Raw genomic sequence first — 19374 nt, forward strand, 5'->3', positions numbered from 1 at the left:
CAGCGGGGGGAAATGTGTTCCGTGAAACGACACAGCTGCACAATGGCTGATACTCTGCAGCCATCAAATCTTTATTTTATGTCTTTATATATATATATTTTATATATCACACGTACATGTGTATTTATGTATATACACACATGCACATACACATGCACACACGTACATGTGTGTGCATGTGTATGTGCACGTGGAAAGGTGTTCTCTAGAAAAAGTAAAAACAAGATGTAAACTTGTGAATGATGTTGAAGATGGGCATGTGGGGTTGTGTGTGTGTGTGTAAGAAGGTGAGCGGCCCTGCACACCAGCAGTTTAACAGGGGTGGTCAACCGGCGGGTGAAGCTTTCATTCGACTCGTCTGTGTTTTATGTTTTGTTGGTATTTTGGATTTTGCTCTAACAAATTCGTGCTGCCTCTGTGATTTAAGTTATTTTAAATGTTAAGTAGTCTTTGGAGTACTTTGCATCGTGAGGGAGGGAGGGACTGAGTGTAACGCTGGCGGAGAGACCTGATTTGAGTAACAACTCTCTAGAGACTTCCTCCTCTTTGTAAAAATAAGTGGTAGTCCCTGTTACGGAGAGCAGTATGCTGTGAACTTTAATGTACTTAACACCGAAGTCATTGACGACCCTTAGGAGGCCAGTGTCACCGGGGAGGCTGGTGAGCGTAGGCGGTATCTGTGTGCACAGTTTTCATCTGCGGGGCAGGGTCCCGGCCCTCGTCCAGCCTCAGGCAGCCTGGTCTCCAGCAGGGCTCAGGAGCTGCACCCAGCTCTCCAGTCGGTGGTCGAGAGAGACCTAGGGAAGATTTATTTGAAATATATGGAAAAAGGTGACACGACCTTTGAGAGTTGGGGTACCTGGGGTACGTTGAGGGGCTTGGACTGGATGCTTTGAAAGCTGAGACAGGCATTTTCATTTTCAGTTCTGAAATCCGAGTCAGTCATGTCACACGTTGTCATTTGACTGAGTAGGTGGTCTTGAGAGACAGGCCGGGCCCGTGGTCTTTTAACGCACAGAGTGTCGATGTAGAGAGGGTGCTGTTTTCTGTCGCTGTGGCTTTGGGTTGTGTTTCTCATGGCCTGCCTGTGAGGTCAGCCTAAGGAAGCCCCTGCAGTTGTGTTTCCTCGGCCAAGTGGGGTGTAAAAGGTCGTCCTTGCGCTCGTGAAATGCTCTGGATGCCACTGTGAGCTCCTGGCGGGCGAGTCTGATTTGGGAGCTGGGACCGCGCTGACTTCCCCAGCCACTGGTTTGCTTGGTGTGGACGCAAAGGAGCAAATGTTTCATCACGCTTGTCCGAGTCCCTCGGGGGCGTGAATGGTTAAACCCTCAGGGTGAGAGCGTGTTCTTGGCTGTAAAAGTCAGTCTTTCCCTTTGCGGGTAAGAGTGCTGAAATATTTAGTGAGTTCCTACTTACCAAGCGTTCTTTTTATCTCTGGTCCGTGAGAAATGATTACTCTGGAGAAGAGGAAAAACAGGATGGACTTTTCCAGCTTACTGGGCATGGAATGGTGATTTCCCTCAACCCCACCCCGTCTGTAAACGGAACGTCCATGACTCACTGCTCAGGCCACACGGGGCACTCTTGTGAGGCGTGCTCTGTGGGAGGCCGGGGTCGGGGGTGGGGATGGAAGCCGGTGGGCTGCGGACCCTCTGTGTTCAGCCAGAAGCTGTCCAGCTGCCTCTGTGATGGACTTCTGGAAAGGACAGTGTGCCTTCTCACGCATCACATACATACTTATTTCTTACTGCACACTTTCTGTTTGTGCCAAAATAGTATAATCTATTAAGCTCAATAAATGCAGCCATTAAATGCAGCCATTAATACTCTAATGTTGTGGGCATGTGTTGTATGGCAGGTGCTTTCTGTTACATAAGATTTTAGTATTAGCACGAGTCTGGGTCCCCGGCTATCATGTTCCTCTCTCTTTAACCATGTGCTTCTCATTCATATGTACATTTGGAATATTTTTCTTGTTATTTGTCCCTGAATCTTGCTTAATTTGTACATCGTGCTCTAGAATTTGTGTCCAGTGTAGTGCTATAAAGAGATACGTGTCTGCTTTACGAAGATGATTTTATCACCACACCTGAGACCTTTTAATCAGAAATAAGAGCATTTCTGTGTTTGAAGTAATACATCTTTAAATCAGTGACCACTGGTGTCTGATTATTCACAGATGTCTACTTGAAAATGACCACCAGTTCATGCAGGGCGGTCACTGGGGCAGTAGAAATTCACCCCTCAAAGCCAACGGGGGCAGATGGGAAACCTTCCTATCTGATGGGGACCTCACTCTAGTTTCCAGTGAGGATAATGTTGGACGTTAATAATGTAATCGTGCAGCATGTGTGCACAGCCTAAATATACTGTGTGCTTATGATAGAAGGATTTTGCTAGGAAAATTGATAGTCTGTCTATTTGAATATACCCTAGGTGACATTGTGTAATGGATATCAGTAGAAATGAAACATGTCCCTGAATTTACCTGACAATTTAACACAACCTAAGAAAGGTACTAACTTTAGAAGTATCTGGTTTTCCTTGATTTAGGTATACTCGAGACCCTGTCATGTGAAAGGCCGCATTGCCAATATTGACTTGTCAAACAGTCATCGTTCAATTTTATTTATTTGTGGCTTACTCTGACAAAAAGGAGTGTGTGTTTTTAAACATTTTATCCATGAAACTTTTCACAGAACACATTATCATTTATTCTGATGGTTTAACAAACAGAAAACTAGCCTTTGCTTACAAGTACACACATACCAGTTAAATGGAATTGAGTGGAATTTTGCATTTCATTGGTAAATTCTGCTCACTTAACTTTTCGTTCAGATGTCATGGCAACTCTGTTCCTTCACAAGTTGGAGACAAGTTAGACGTTAACCTGCTTGTTCCTCCAGAGATGAAACAGGTGTTGATTTAGGATGTGTCAGGAAGAAGCAGTAGTCTAATCTGTTCTGCCTTTAACACCTTATAAATACTTCAGATTGCCAACAGTGGTTCCCTGGTGTACCCAGAAAATTGGACATTTTCTTTTTTCTAACCTACAGTTGAAACCTTTGGGGTGATGGTGAACAAATGTAGTGTATTTGATTGCATTTAGCTCTTAATTAACTATTCTCATTTACTCAAGTTCTCTTATAAAACATGATTGAGAAATAATAACAAGAATATCATTTAAATTTGCCGCTTTAAGCATACATTTGAGTAACTGAATGAAACAAGAAAATGTCCATGTTATGGTTAGATATGGGAATTCTTCTAATCCTAGCCCTTTTGTCGTGGCTGTAGTGCTTAGTGCAGGGCTTGGCAGGAGGTTGCACTTAATAAATACTTGTTCGATGAATGAATGAATGAATGAATGAATACGTTTAAGAGGTTTGCAAACAGATGATCCTTAAAGATTCTCTGGTATTCCAGAATCTGACCTCTTGTTTTATTATTCTTTTTCTTGATGTTTCTGGCATGCATATTGTCATTTTTCAAAGGAATCTTGTTATAGACCACACAGTTTCCTTCTTTCCATTAATATGAATGAATTGTTTTTTTGGTATCAAAATCATAAGGTAAATACTCTAAAGGGACCTGCCCTCTCCTCAAAATAAAATAAAAAAAAAACCTAAAAAAGACACTTAAGTAATATATCTGAGACTCAGTTATAAACTCCCACAGCTGTTGAAAGCAACGTATAGAAAAAGTATTTTATTTAAATAATCTCTGCGAACCTCTGAAATTACCAGCTGTGTGTTGATAACTGTAAAACTGCGTTCTATACCTTTTAGATTCCTTGAATTTTTGTGTGACTTGTTGAACTGAAATACATGATGGAATGAAATTAGCTAAGAGGTTGTTTCAAATAGAAGATGCAGCTCACTTAGTTCTGAGAACGATGTTGGTACTGTGAATCCCGCAGAGACGGCGTTTGCATGCTACCTGAAGTAAGCGCTTTAGAAAAAGGATTGAATTGTCGCTGCTTTGCAGCTGAGAGACTCACTTAAAAATGGGTTTGTAAATCTGACATGTTCTTTAGGCAGAGAAGGCCCAGACCACGTGTCATTGGTGATGGCCTCAGAGGCGAGGAGGGGAGCCACAGGCAAACATCTCCCCGGCGTATCGGGCGGTGACTGTTTGCTTTAGGTTGGCACATTGAGTAAGGGAGTTGCCAGGGCCACAGCAGTGAGCAAAAGGCCAAGAAGGGCACTTGGTCCCTTCCGCGCGTGCAGGGCTCCATGGAGACCCTGAGAGCATGGGCACTGGCCAGTGCCACGTGGTCTTGAGAAATGGCTCACAAATTAAATTATGATTTTGTTCAAGATTATTAACTTTTCAGTGCACCCGATTAAAAATCAAACAGTATAAAATGATATACATTGAAATATAAGCCTCTTATTTCACACTCCTAATCTCTCTTCCCAAGGGCCACCCTTATTATACCAGTTTCTCTTAGTGTATCCTTCCAGAAATATTCGATACACATGCAAGAAAAAACATTCTCTTTCATTCACAGAAATGGTAGTTGCTGTACACACCATCCAGCGTGTTGCTGATAGTTGCCCCGCTTCCACTGAGTGTATGTGCGTGGAAGACTAACTCAGTGGCTGTCAAGTCTGGCTGGACATTGCAGGGACCCAGCAAGGTTTAAATGCCCAGACCATTCTCTGAGATCCTGATCTCATTGATCCGGGTTGCCTACAGGTCTGTCGTTATGAACACCTCCCTGCCACCCCCCAGGTAATTTTAGTGGGCAGACAACTACAGTGAGTTTAACCAGTCCCCTGTTGACAGATGTTTAGATTGTTTTCAGGCTTTTCTGTTAGAGATGGTGAACTTCCTGGTCAGAAGATGCTTATTCATAAGCTCACGTATATTTCTAGGGTCAGGACCCAGGGTGGAATTTCTGCCTAATTGCTCTTCAGAGATGCTGTACCTACTTACACTCCTGGCAGCATCACGTGAGTGGCTGTTTAGTGGAGGTGATTTAAAGTGACCGAAGAAACTGTGCTGGTGGGTGGTGGTGAAACTCAGACCCTACCCCTCGCTTGGTAGCTGTTGATCCCTTGTCTAGCTTGTTCTAGATTTAAAAGAAAAAAGTTCTCTGCATGAAGATGTTAAAAAAAAGCAAAAAACCTTTCACGCATGGAGATGATCTTTAGACATTATTGTTATAATGATAAATATCTAAAAGGAATTATAACAGTTGTCTAACAACAGGAAAGTAGCTAAACTGTGATGTTAGCTTCGTAGGATATTATATGTTGGCTAAATGATTATGAAGACTGTATTAATATAGTTACATTGTTTTAATATGTATAAAATATATTCATGTGTGTTTAATATGTCAACAAATACATTAAATACTATATGTTAAAATATGTATTAATTATAACATATATATTATATAATATACATATATAATGTAATACATATATACTGTGTTATAATTAATATATTCACATTTAATATAACATAATCAAATGTTTGATATGGTAAATAAAAAACCCCAAATCAATTGGTACCTACAAGATGAATATGTTAGTAAAATATATAAACGTATGACCAAGGACTAGAAAGGAAAACAGGAAAATACAAGAGTTGATTCGATGGGGTAATGAACTTGTGGATAAATATCCTTTAAAAAAATTTGTTTACTGTTATAAAATAGCGTGGGCAAAAAATAAAAAATGAGAAAAAATTCTTTTGTAATGCAAGTAGCCATTTGTGACTTTAAAGATGTATTTTCTTGTTGTGAACCTCATTAACTGGTGGACGTATTGTGGGCTGTGTATGTAAACAGCGTCTCTGCAGTCTTTTAAGACGCCTGTAAGTAGCTGCTTCTCCAGAGTGTTTACGGAGCCCCCCGCAGTGTTTGTGGAGGAGGGACCCGCGCCGCGTGGCATTTGCTTACATCATCTCGAAGTTACCCTTTGAGGGTGGGTATTTCATTAGCTAAGTTATAGGTATAAAGTTGTAATAATTTACAGATGAAAACTGAGGCTTGCTGGAGATCACTGTGTGGGTAACTAGTGGTGCTGGGAATTCAAACCCAAGTCGGAACACTGTCTGTATTCCCTCTATGCAGGTGAGCATTTGAAGTTCCTAGGAGGTTGACGTTCTGTGGGGTTTATAAGGAAGTATGGGGTCTAACTGTTATTTCTAGGGGGCTTCCACTTTAACTGTGCAAATGGTAGGTATTAAGTTTAAAAAACTAACCGATAAGACAAAGCAGTAAGGAGTTCAGGACCAAGTCTCTACGGTCCTGTTGAGATGTCAGGCAGGGGTGAGGGCTCTTGAGTCTGGCTGCTTCAGGGCAGGCTTTACCCAGGAGCTGGGATCTGATGGGTAGGACTCAGGTGGAAAGGATGAAGACGACTCTTATCTTGGAGGTGTTCCTGGGTCAGGCAATGGGCCGGATTCTTTGAATAAGAGTGCTCCTGGGAGGCAGGGCCTCACAGGCATTATTCCTGCTCAGTTTTGTTTTTGTTTTTTTTTTTGTTTTTGGTTTTTTTTTTTTGCGGTACGTGGGCCTCTCACCGCTATGGCCTCTCCCGTTGCGGAGCACAGGCTCAGCGGCCATGGCTCACGGGCCCAGCCGCTCCGTGGCATGTGGGATCTTCCCAGACCGGGGCACGAACCCGTGTCCCCTGCATCGGCAGGCGGACTCTCAACCACTGCACCACCAGGGAAGCCCCCTGCTCAGTTTTAAACTTCGGTGGCCCCAAAGAGTAGGTGAGCATCCTCGGTCTACACTTTGAGGGTTAATAGAAAGAGTAGAGACACAGGTAGGGTCTGTATTCTTGAGTCAAAGCCGGCTCTCCCACTTACCACCTAGGGCATGTCGTCTCTGAGGGTTCTCTTCTGTAAGATGGGTGTAAAACGGCTTGCACGGTTCTGAGGACTGGAGATGACACACGTCCGTTACACCTGGCGCATAGCACTCGGCACCTGCAGGGCCTTGGGTCTCGTAACTCTCAGGTCCCAGCGTTTTGTGTCTCTGCCTGCAGCTCCTCCAGCTGCTACCCTGCGTTCACCCCGACTCTGGGTGGTGCCGAGCCTGTGGCAGCCGCGAGCGGCTTGTCTTCCTCAGGAGGTGGCGTTCCCTCTCGGCAGGCACCGGGGAGCCACCGCAGGTGTGAGCGTGGGTGGCTGTGCAGCAGTGCAGCACAAATGCCTTCACTTAACTTGGGGGCTGGGATCCAAGTTAGTGCAGTTTTACTGTGTATGATATTCCTTAGTCTCCCCTCATCCACAATCCCAGGACTCTCTTATCTCCAAAGGGGAAAAACCAAAACGGATACGAGCCAGCAATGTCACCTGTGTGGTTCCCCTCCCAGCCCGTGGCAGAACCCATACTTGGTAAGCCTAGCACATGTAGAGAGCGTTCTCTCTCTTTTTAAATAAAGACTTTCTTTAGGGCAGTTTTAGGCGTCCAGGAAGACTGAGAGGAAGGCCCCGAGGTTCCCCTGTACCCCCTGCCCCGCACATGCGTAACCTCTCCAGTTATCAGCATCACTCACCAGAGCGGTCCGTCTTTTAACCAGTGACCAACTGCATCCACACACCACGATCGCACAAAGCCCCCGGGGTTGCCTCTTGGTCCTCTCTTGTTCTGTGAGTTTGCACGAATGTGTAAGGACATGTGTCCACCATGATGACGTCAGACGGAGAATTTTCATGGTCCTGAAAGCCCCCTGTGCTCTGCCTCCTCCTCTCTCCCCAACCCCCACATATCTCTTTCTATAGCTCAGGAGCCCCATTTTTCCCCCAAAGGAGTTTCCCGGTAGTTCTGCTTCCTGTATTGATTAACGGTTTCCTAAAATGCAGGCCCGCACCAAGGAGAGGAGGCTGCACTTGAACACGAGTTAGATTTTCACAAGCAGGAAGGGGGAGCAAGGGGAGAAGAGAGAGAGGCGTTTGTCTCAGAAGCTAGACGAAGGGAAACCTTGCAGCTGTCCCGTAATCTCATCGAACTGAAGTGCTAAGCGCTGGTCCTCATTGTAGCGGGCTTGGGGGGTTGCAGTTCGGAAAGCCCGCGCCCTCCGCCTCCTGCAGCTGACGCTGTCAAAGGCCGCCTGGTTCCTGCAGGTGCAGCCGCACCCGCATTTCACAGTGCGTTCAGCATCGCGTCTTCCTGGTGCTGGACTTCGCTCTCACAGCCGATGACTGCCTGCTGCTCAGATCGCTGCATCGAGGATGGAGCTTTACAGCCTGGACCGTAAAAGTCGGTAGTGTGTTTAACACGGTGGTGGCCACGTGAGTTGCCCTGAGCTTGCCTTGACTGCTGGCCTGTTCAGTCGCTGTTTAACAGGAAGGTTCTTTTCAGAATTACATCAAAATGAGCACTTGATGGTTGTGGTCCAATCAGCAGACCGTAGCAGGTGACATCCTGGGGGTGACCGTCTTGCTGTCCATCGTATGTTAGGCCCAAGCTCTCTCCCTGTGTTTTAGAAACCTTTGTGCGCAGGGCCCTGGGCTTCCAGGACCCCAGAGGTGTCGTCGGGGGTTGGAGGCACAGTTATCCCCGAGGATAAAATAACAGGATTGCTGCTGTCCTTCAAAACAAATCCCAAAGTATTGTTAAACTGTCTGTTATCACCCCTCTGCTCAGATGACTCACCTTTCCTTCCCATCCTAGAAATATTTGGGGTGCAGGACTTTGACCACCTCTGCTCTGGGCATTGGGGCAGGCAGGCTTCACAGTTCTTTTTTTTGCCAGCTCACATTCTCAGTGAGGGTCCTTCCTCACCATCAGGTTAATTCCCTGTGGCCTTTTGGGGGGCAGAGGAAGAGGTCTTTGACCTACACTGGTTAGGCTCTGAGATCCTCACAGCTGGAATTCTCCATCTGTTCTGAGCCCGGTGCAGTCCAGCGTCCCAGGATTTAAGGCTGAGACTGGGCGTCAAAGCTCAGCAAGTAGTTCTGGGTTTGTCTGTCGTCCACTGCATTCTCTGCAGGTAGTTTCCCTGGGGGGCCTAAATGGTATGCATGGAGGGCTGTGCATCAGGCATGTTTCAGAGGAAAAAGGGACAGGAAGTGAGAGGGACAGGGAATTGTAAACAAAAAGAGTAAAGAATTCTCAAAAAGGAGCAATATAATATATAAAATAACTTCCAGGGTTTGAGCCAGAGTAACCTGGGCGAACAGTAGCATGGTTAATGCAAGTAGGGCAGTTATAAGGAGAAATGACTTGAAAAAAGGAACGCGTATGTTTGTTTCTGCGCGTGAATTTGAGGTGCAGCTGGACACCCCAGTAATGACGTTTAGGGGACAGTTTAGGCCAGTATTTGCCAGAGGGCCTAGGAAATCCACATCTCGCTCTTAAGACTGTTCTTCTTTCCGTTTTTTTTGTTTGTTTGTTTGTAATTAAAAAAAATTGAGGGACTTCCCTGGCGGTACAGTGGGTAAGACTATGCACTTCCAATGCGTGGGGCACGGGTTCGATCCCTGGTCAGGGAACTAAGATCCCGCAAGCCCCGCGGCCAAAAAATAAAAATAAAGAATAAAAAAGATAACATTGTGGAAAAAAATTGAAGTATAATTGGTATACAACATTATATTGGTTTCAGGTGTACAACATGATTCTCTATTTATATATATTGTGAAACAATCACAGTAAGTCTACTTAACATCCGTCACCTCGCGTAGTTATAAAAAATTTCTTGTCATGAGAACTTTTAAGACCTGTTTTCTTAGCACCTTTCAAATATGCAATACAATATTAACTGTAGTCACCATGCTGTACATTACAAGACTTTTCTTTTTCTATTCCCTCCCTCAAAGTTACTTTTGTCCAAGTTCTGTTTGCTCTTCCCGACACAGTTCAGATGCCCTCCAACTGTCTTGAGCCCTGAGAGGGCTCACCCTCCCAGCTCCTGCACTTACTGTTCGTTTGTTTTGTCTTTATGGCACCAACAGCATTCTACCAGCTGGTATTCTAATTATCCAAACACAACCAGATTATACGGTAAGTGCAGGGAACAGAATATATCGATATATGTCCCTGTAGTGCACTGCATAGCACTCAGCTAGCACTCACTCTCAGCTAGTATCACTAATTAGAGGAATATAAATTTATTAGCCATTGTACAAAGTTCCTTTTTGTACATAAACTTACCTCTTTAAAGCTTTAAGGACATCTCCCCACGCTTACATTGCAGAATTTAACCAGTAAGTGTGTTTATCCTGTCGTGCCTCTGTGTTTACCCCCTTTTTCTTCTTTCTTTTCAGTTACAGGGTTACGTAATTTTTCTTCAACCTCAGAGCCTCTTCTCTATAGACCGTTTTATCTTTTTCTATACTAGTTCCAGTTTAGATTTCTGAGGTTCACTGTCAAGAAACATATGATGTATTTTCTTAAGAATATACTTTTTTGAGAGCTTGGGTTTGGCATAAGAATAGCTTCAATGCCGTCATTCTCTAAACTGATCAGACCTTTGCTCAAACTAAAACTCATGTACCATTTACTTATCTGTTTGTTTGTTCAAAGAACCTGAAAGGGCTTACTGTGTGTTCCGCTTTAGTTGGGCATTTTCCTGCTGGAAATGTTTAGTGCCATAGATACACGTGGCCCTATCCCTGGCCAGCCTCTCCCTCAGATCAGCCATGAAAATGTTGAGTTCGCTCTTTACGCACCACTGAAAAGACCACTCTGTTTATACTTCTCCTTCCAGAGAAATGTTTGTTTATGCCTACTTCTGTTTTCTGGTCCTAGTCCAGATCTCTGTCCAAGATAAATATTTTACTGGCTTCACACTGTTTTATCCTCGTAAAAACAAGTGACCAGATACCTGTGGTTCGTAGAATGAAAATGTTAATGGCAGGTGAGTCTCGGATGAATAAAGGAACGCTTGGTTTGGATTCTCATGGCCACAGTTTAAAAACACGAGCCACCAACGTTTACTAGTGCATGAATTATATACACTTAACAGCTTCAGGAACAGACGTCTGTTCCTCCCATTCGAATTTTGTGGATGTCAGTTTTGAAATGAGTGGGCCAACTAGGACTTGAGAGCATTTATTTTTTTTATTTTTAAAAAATAATTAATTTATTTTCCTTATTTTTTTGGCTGCGTTGGGTCTTAGTTGCGGCACACGGGATCTTCGCTGAGGCATGGGGATCTTTCGTTGCAGCGCTCGGGCTTCTCTCTAGTTGTGGTGTGTGGGTTTTCTCTTCTCTAGTTGTGGCGCGCTGGCTGCAGGGCGCATGGGCTCTAGTTGAGGTGTGTGAGCTCAGTAGTCATGGCGCGCCGGCTTACTTGCTCCGTGGCATGTGGGGATCTTAGTTCCCTGACCAGGGATTGAACTCGCGTCCCCTGCATTAGAAGGCGGATTCTTAACCACTGGACTACCAGGGAAGTCCCGAGAGCGTTTATTTCACCCACAAACTGTGGCTGTCTTCACATAATGGTGAGAGTTGATGGTGGTTTTTACTTCCCAGAGAACACAGCTTTATTTAGGAAGAAGCTCCGATAGTCACCCTCTGCAGCCTTTATTCCTTCAGAGTCTTGCTCCATCTCCTAAAAAAGTAGTGACAAGTTCCCTGGTGTCAGAGGTATTACAGGTTTTTTTAAAAAATTTATTTATTTTATTTATTCATTTTTGGCTGCGTTGGGTCTTCGTTGTGGTGCGCGGGCTTCTCATCGCGGTGGCTTCTCTTGTGGAGCACGGGCTCTAGATGCGCGGGCTTCAGTAGTTGTGGATCATGGGCCCTAGAGCGCAGGCTCAGTAGTTGTGGCTCGCGGGCTTAGTTGCTCCGCGGCATGTGGGATCTTCCCGGACCAGAGCTCGAACCCGTGTCCCCTGTATTGGCAGGCAGATTCTCAACCACGGCGCAACCAGGGAAGCCCCTGGTATTGCAGTTTTGATCTCTGGGGCTTTCCATCTCCTTTTGACTTTTTGTGGTTTCCTCCTCATGATGCTATACCCTTAATTTGCCATGTTATCGACTCAGATGTGGTAACTTCTCAGTGGGGTGTGGACACAGGAGACACGAGGGGGAGAGATGATTTTCTTAGCACTGCTTCTCAAGGCCCGAAGGTTTCTTTTAATCCCCAAGTCTGTGATTTGACCTTTATATCTGACACAGGAGCACCTGTGGCTCCAGAAGGCTGGAGGTGGGGAGACCGTCAGGCATTGGAGCGTCTTGTACTTCGACGTTGCTGAGAAAGTACCCCCCCGCCCCGACCCGAGTGCAGCTGGTCCGAGATCCTCTTACTTGAATCATTTCTTTTCCTTGGCAAAGACAAAGACAGACTTATTTAGCCCTGGAAATGTAGTGGTGAGGGTTTCAGAGTAGAAACAAGACGTGCTGGAGGTTTAGAGTGCTGCAGTTAGGAATCACATTGCCACGTAAACCAGTTTCCCCCATGGGTTTCTTTTCTAAAAATTGGGATGAGAGAGAGATGCGAGTTGGTTACACGTGCTGCTGGGCGTTAAGGACCAGTGTTTCAGAGATAGTACATTGATGAGATGGACTTAACTGTAATAGTTCACATCATGTGGATTTTGTTTTCCAAAGTGGTTACATTTATTTCATACAGCAGGTCACAGGCCCCCTGACCAGGGTGCTGGGTGCCTGTGCAGGGAGGGCCGGGTCGGGAACACAGACCTCTGGGCTCCTGCATTGCACTGTGGTCAGTTTTCATCCCCACAGATCTGGCCGGTTCCCTTTTTTTTTTTTTTTTTTAATTTTATAGTGGAGTATAGTTGATTTACAATGTTGTGTTAGTTTCAGGTGTACAGCAAAGTGATTCAGTTACACATATACGTGTACCTATTATTTTTCAGATTCTTTTCCTTTATAGGTTATTACAGAATATTGAGCAGAATTCCCTGTGCTCTACAGCAGGTCCTTGTTGATTATCTATTTAACACATAGTAGTGTGTACATGTTAATCCCAAACTCCTAATTTATCTCTCCCCCACTTTCCCCTTTGGTAGCCGCAGTTTGTTTTCTATATCTGTGAGTCTGTTTCTGTTTTGTAAATAAGTTCATTTGTATCATTTTTTAGATTCCACATATAAGTGATATCATATAATATTTGTCTTTTTCTGATTTACTTCACTTTGTATGATCATCTCTAGGTCCATCCATGTTGCTGTAAATGGCATTATTTCATTCCATTTTATGGCTGAGTAATATTTCATTGTATGTATCTACCACATCTTCTTTATCCATTCCTCTGTTGATGGGCATTTAGGTTGCTTCCATGTCCTGGCTATTGTAGATAGTGCTGCAGTGAACATTGGGGTGCATGTGTCTTTTCAAATTATGGTTTTCTTTGGATGTATAAGCCCAGGAGTGGGATTGCTGGGTCATATGGTAGCTCTATTTTTAGTTGTTTAAGGAACCTCCATACTGTTCTCTACAGTGGCTGTACCAGTTTACATTTCACCTACAGTGCAGGAGGGTTCCCTTTTCTCCACACCCTCTGCGGTATGTACTGTTTGTAGCAGTTCCCTTGTTTTGTACTTGTTAAAAGTTGTTAGGAATTTGTAACTAAAATGCATTTTATAGTTTTTAATCATCGTAAACATGCATTCTTTTGAGCATCATTGAACCTGAGGTTTGTGCCCTTGTCTGGTATTGCGGTGCTCAGCGCTGTAAACTGTGGCCCTTAAGAGTCAGTCCTGGACGCCCCCACGTGGTGGGCGGGTCTCGCTTCTCGTGCTCTCCCCCTCCTTCTCACCTGAGTCAGAGTGAACCTGTCTTGGTTCCTCCAGCACTTGCGGGTGTTCCCTTTGTAAAGCTCTCCTTGCCTGGGCCTGCCTCGTCCTCCTCCTCTAACCCACCGGCTCCTACCTAGCATGGGGCCGGAGCGGGCGTGGGCTCCACAGCCAGACCTCGGCTTTGCAGTCCTGCCGCCATCACCGTCACTCAGCTGTGTGGTCCTGCGCGCGTTCCTGAGCCTCTCTGTGCTGGGCTGCTGCTTTCTCGTCGGTATAGTGGGAAGCATAGCGAGCGCCTGGTGGCACGGCTGTGAGGTGGACGTGGGGATGCCCTTGCAGAGTGAGGGCAGCGCCTGGCCCTTGGTATGTGCTCCAGGGCTGGGGGCACCCACACCCCAGGGGACAGGATAGCCCCGGCCGCTTTGTGCTCATCACTGCACTCAGCAACCCCTCCTGCTGGGGCAGTGTGGCCTGTGCCTGACTCTGCCACGGCCCCTCAGGGTCAGGGGTGACATGCCACGTCCGTGTGTTCATGGGGGGATGTGGCGCACGACACATATGTAGGCACATTTGAATAAATGAATAAGCGACGGCCCTGTAAGCAGAATACCTTCGACTCAGCTTTCCTTCACTTCTGTGAAGAGCTTCTTAGCTTTCGTTGGGGGCTTTGCATGAGGAGAGACATGATAGAAAAGAGCATCTCCTGGTTGGGCCTGGGGTTCTTTTGGGAGCTTCTGGGGTTGGGACTTCGCTGCTTTGGGCACTTCATCCCTGGGGAAGTGGTGGTGCATCCGACAGGCCCCTGGGAGAGGTGCCGTGTCCTCGGAGCCAAGGTTGAAGTGGGCTCCACTCACTGGGCTGGAGCAGGCCGGACTCGAGGGGAGCGCCAGGTCTGCGCTGGCCGTGTCTGGCATCCCCTCGTTCTGGTCACGGCCGCTCCACCCGGCTCTAAACACGTGCTCGGGGGCTTCTGTCGGCTGTCAGGCATGCTCTGGGCACCGTGTAGCCTGGAAGCCACTTGGCCTTAGTCAGGAATGGAGACAATGGAGAAGGAAAAGCTGATGCAAGAGGAGAAGAGTTTCTGGCCGGAAGTAACGAGAGAGAAGCGTTTTCTGCGCCAGGGTGGAGATGGGGCTTTGCCCTGGCAGCCACCCCGTGGTGGGGTGTTCTCCGTGAAAATAATGCCTTTCTTAGGGGCAAGGTGGGGAGGAAGGGGCTCGCTGGGCCGCCGTGATTCCTTTGTTCAAAGCCGTTGGAGGTTCGGCCCGCTAAGAAGAGTGATACCGGCGATCACTTGCTGTGAGATCTCTCGGATCTCAGGGGCGGTGGTGGAAAGCAAAGACCAGCTGCAGGCTGGGCTTTCAGGGCAGAGCCACTGGTAGGACAGGGCCCGCTTCTGAGTGTGTCCAGCCTTGCTCCACGTCCCCTGCCCTGGTGGAGTGATGGGCCACGCACGCCCACTGCTCAGAGCACTGTCCGTGTGGCCCGCCGGGTGCGATTACGAGCGTTTTGTGTGTGTGTGTGTGTGTGTGTGTGTGTGCGCGCGCGTGCCTGTCCCACCTCTTCTCATCCACTGTGTGACTCTGGGTGGGTTGCTTTTTGTCTCTGCGTATCTGCAGGTGGAGATAGAATCCCTGCTGCTGAGATGGTGGGAGCGCGGTACCGTGCCAGGCCGGGTTAGCTCAGCGAGCGGTCCCCACGTGCGGTGCTGCCCCCCGCTGGGCGTGACCCTTGGCTGGGACTGGTGTCCCGGGAGGTGGATGGAACCCCTCAGAGCCCCTGCCGGGAAGCTCATGAGGGGCGTTTACCTGCGCCTCTGCCAGAAGGGGCTGAGAGCACTGTCCCTCTGCCTTCCCAAGCCCCCGGCCGCCTTGTCACTGCTCCTGCGTCTCTTTGTGTGTCTCTCACACTTCACTGAGCTGCCCCCAGAGCTCGAGGGACCGGACGTGCTCACGGCAGCCCAGCTCCTTTCATTCCTCTTCTCTAAGCCGCGCCGCCGTCCACAGGTGCTCCCCAGCCCCGGGGTCTGAGAGTCTCTGCCACCCTGCCCGGCCCTCAGCCTCCGGAAGGGCAGGACTGGGGTGGGTGAGAGAGAGAGACGCAGCAGGCTCTTACCACGTGGAAGGGACTTTCACATAGTTAAGATGGTAAAGATGCTGTGCTGTTACGGAGAGCAGCTAGTTCACGCGCTTTTAGAATAATGGATATATCACAAGGGCGTTGGCAGGATGGCCAGTACTCTGACCACCTCTTATAGTGATGCCTCTGGTGTGCATTCTGAGCTCTGAAAGTCACGGGTGAACTTACAGGACCCTGCACAGTAAATCTTCATTCAGAAGCATCTGTTGAACGTTTTCCATATTCCAGGTACAGCGAAGTGTTCGCATACAGGGGTGAATGAGGCACATCACTGCCCTGAGCAGTTAAGCCCACGAAGGTTCATTCCATATGGTTCCGTTGTAACAGGTGTAATAGGAGTTAACAGTGTGCCATGCGGCAGAGGCCGGGGGCCTTACAGAAGCGCCCAGTAAATGTCTCTTATGTGACCAAGGTCTCTAAGCTTGGTAGACGCCTTCGTTTTTCAGGTTTTTTTTTTTTCCAGCACTTTCTTAGATTTTTTTTTTATCTTTCCATTTGGAGAGTTAGATACTAAATATATATATAAGTCGTTTTGATATTTGAGCTCATAGTTTTTAAATCCTTGCTGTCCTTCCATCTCATCTGCAGATGATTTACTAAAAGTGAAAGCCAAGTTTGCGTGATTCAGATGTGTCTGCTAGTTCCCTGCAGACCTGACTTAGGGAGCTGGACAGTGTGGGCTGAGTGTTAGGTGGGAGGGAGTGGCAGTGGATGGGACGTGGCATTTCCTGCAGGACTTTGTGGTTTCTCCCCAGACCCTCAGGCTGAGTTGCTTCCAGTCCTTTCTCTGACCTCGTTTTCTGTTCAAGGTCCCCAGATACTCCAGGCTTCAGATGATTCTTCTGCAGGGAGAGCCCGTAGGGCGTTCTCACTGTTGGTGCGTTTGCAATACTAGGAATTTTGCCAGTTGTAACCAGCGACGGTTCAGATGCAGGAAATGCTTTTGCAAAGTCACCACCTCCGTGGGCTCACAGGGCGCAGGGCCTCCCAGCCCCGCCCACCACACCGACCTCGACGGTGACCCTCTGTGTCCTGCTCCGCGTCCCACGCGCCCCTTGCATTGTGTGGGGGTGAACCGTGAGGGCCGCGCACGTCTGCCATCTTCCGTGCTCTGCGGGCCTTACACGGAAGGGTTGCACGTGGGTGACAGGTATGTGTGTGCGCATCTGATGGGGCCTGAGCAGGTCACAGACACTGAGACCCAGGTAACAGGGGCTGCTAATCCTTCTCTCCTTCGCCAGAGGAGGCGCAGGTGACTGTGGGCAGGGCTCTTGTTAACTGGCAGTCGCCCCGCATCTTGGGGGGGTGGTCTCTGGGACCCCCGGAGGACAGAGACACGAGCTGCTTCTCTGGAGCTTGCGGAGGGCAGAGGGAGTGGTCCTGGAAGCCGGCCTGGGTGCCAGGTGGTCGTCCCCCGTTACTCGTGGATTCCGTGTGCGCAAGCTCGCCTACTCCCTGAAATTGGTTTGTGACCCTCAGATCAGCACTCGGGCCGCTTTTATGGTGGATCAGGGCCGCGGGCAGGCTGTAAGAATCCTGCCGCCGCCCGACGTGCACCTACCGGCTGAGGGCAGGGGTAGCGCTTGCCTTCCCTGCAGACACACGCCCTCTTCGCAGCCTGTTTCCTGTCGATGTGGGTTTCTCTTTGCATTGTTGTGCCCCTTCGCTGGTGACATGGCTGTGGAAACGGCCCCAAGCATGGTGCCAGCACGCTGTCCAGTGTGCCCAGGCAGCACGGCCCGACGGAGAAGGCGTGCGGATGCGCTGCGAGCCGGCCTGCGCTCTGGCGCTGTTGGCTGCGAGTTCAGTGTGAAGGAAGCAACGGCGTCTGTGCAGTGACAGAACCGCGCGTGAAACAAGGCTAAGTGCTCATCGGCCGATGAAAGGCCTGTGGCCAGACCCTGTATTTCCCCCGAAAGCATTGGTTCCCCGCTGGCTAAGTCCGTCTTCCTGGGGCGTGCACCGCGCGCGTGCACCGCGGAGGGCACCGGCCGGCGCCGGGAGGCGGAGAGTGGGCCCCGGCTCCTGGAATGGGCCCTGGGCTTGTTCCGGCTGAAGGACTGACGAGGTGGGTAGGGCTTGGAGGTAAAGAAGCGAAGCCCGGATGGACTGGCACGGGGAGACCGCGGCGGATGCTGTCGACGGAGGGTGGGCCAGGGCGGGGGGCTGCAGGCAGAGGGCCTGGACGGCTGCGGGGCAGAAGGGGAGGCAGCGCCCGCAGCACAGCACGCCCGGCCCCGCCGGCTGCCCGCGGGTGCGGAGGCGATGCCAGGGCCCCCGCGTGCAGCCGTGGGCGCCTTCCCAGAGGTTCCACGCACCCTGAGGCGAGATCGGGAACCGGGGAAGTCGAGGTGTAGACGCGGCTGCGCAGAGGCCCCTGCAGGCGTCGGAGGAGGGGCGGGGTCTCGCGTACAAGCCCCGCCCCCTTTGCCGGGTCGGGTGGTACAGGGACCCAGAGTCAGCCAGGTGTTCGGGTTAGGTTGGGGCGGGGAGGGAGTGAGGGCCGGTCTTGAGATGCTCCGCCTTCCGCAGAGCGTAGGGAGCTCTCGCTTGCAGTTCCCTGGTTCTCCGCCGGCGCCCATGGCCCCTCCGTTCCCTGTTCCCCTGTCCTGCGACTGTTGCTGGCCCGGCTCGAGGCTGGCGGCAGACACCTTGTGGTTCGGTACAGAGGGAGCCGCTCCCCTCGGTTCTCCTGCGAGGGGTGGGGCTGAGCAGCTTCCTCTGATGCTTTGAGAGGTTCCTGCACAAGGCCGGCCTCCCTCGCGTCCCCCCCTGCCCTGCACCGCACCCTGCAAACTTTCCTCCGGGCTGGAGATGGAGGAGCCGCCGGTGGGACACGTCCACGCCGCTGGCCTTCTCCTTCGGGGATGTCTGGGGCCGCGGCCACCGGCCGCCTGGGGCCAGCCCGAACGGAGCTGTGCTCCGAGGGTAAAATTCACGTTTCGTCCATTTCGTCTTTGTGTTTTTTCAAATGTGAGTATTAGAAAATTTTAAATTGTACGTGTGGCTCCCCGTAAATTTCTGCGGGACAGTGTTTCATTGCTCCCTTTGAATTTCTAGGAATAATTTGAAAACGCTGTTCCATGGTACTACTTCTAAAGACCAAATTCTTAGGTCCACTTGTCTTTGTAATTCCATGGAAGTTGCCAGTGTACCTGAATGTAGCTCTTGTAAACAAAAGGAGTACTGTCGTGAAGACGAAAAATCTCTCTGCGGAGAAAAAATTCTCCTAAGAAGTTTGCTCTTTTCTTGTGGAAATTCTTGTGTAATTCGGTGTCACAGTCAACATGCAGTTGTACTGGGGGGCCATAACTGAAATAAATGTTAGCGTTAGCTCATGTTTTGGACTAAGTCCAGTCGGATTTTTAAATGCGTAATTATTTTTCACAGGAGCATTTGACTCTATGCCGCCTTGAGCCATAATGAGGTTTCCTTGTCCCTGAGAGAGTGACTGTTTTCCGAACCTGGGTGAACAGCTGTGTGTGAGGCAGCCTTAGTGAGTATGACTGAAGAGGAGTTATTTCTAACTTCAGAACCACTTTCCGAGTGCCTTCTCTCTGCTCG

At 48.8% G+C, this 19374-nt stretch overlaps 1 protein-coding gene across 3 annotated transcripts in view; it reads left to right on the plus strand.

Annotated features, from left to right (window-relative positions):
* Positions 1-19374, plus strand: part of FNIP2 (folliculin interacting protein 2) — a 119737-nt gene that overhangs the window by 5416 nt on the left and 94947 nt on the right. The window contains exon 1 of one of the 3 annotated variants that reach the window (XM_060114677.1): positions 18625-18783. The exons of the other annotated variants lie outside the window; for them this stretch is intronic. The gene's annotated coding sequence lies outside the window, so the exon portion shown is untranslated. Of the gene's footprint in view, positions 1-18624; positions 18784-19374 lie in introns of those variants that run through there. 3 annotated transcript variants of the gene reach the window in all.

The sequence above is a fragment of the Mesoplodon densirostris genome, chromosome 1 (assembly GCF_025265405.1).
Source record: "Mesoplodon densirostris isolate mMesDen1 chromosome 1, mMesDen1 primary haplotype, whole genome shotgun sequence".
In the NCBI taxonomy this organism is placed as follows: domain Eukaryota; kingdom Metazoa; phylum Chordata; class Mammalia; order Artiodactyla; family Ziphiidae; genus Mesoplodon; species Mesoplodon densirostris.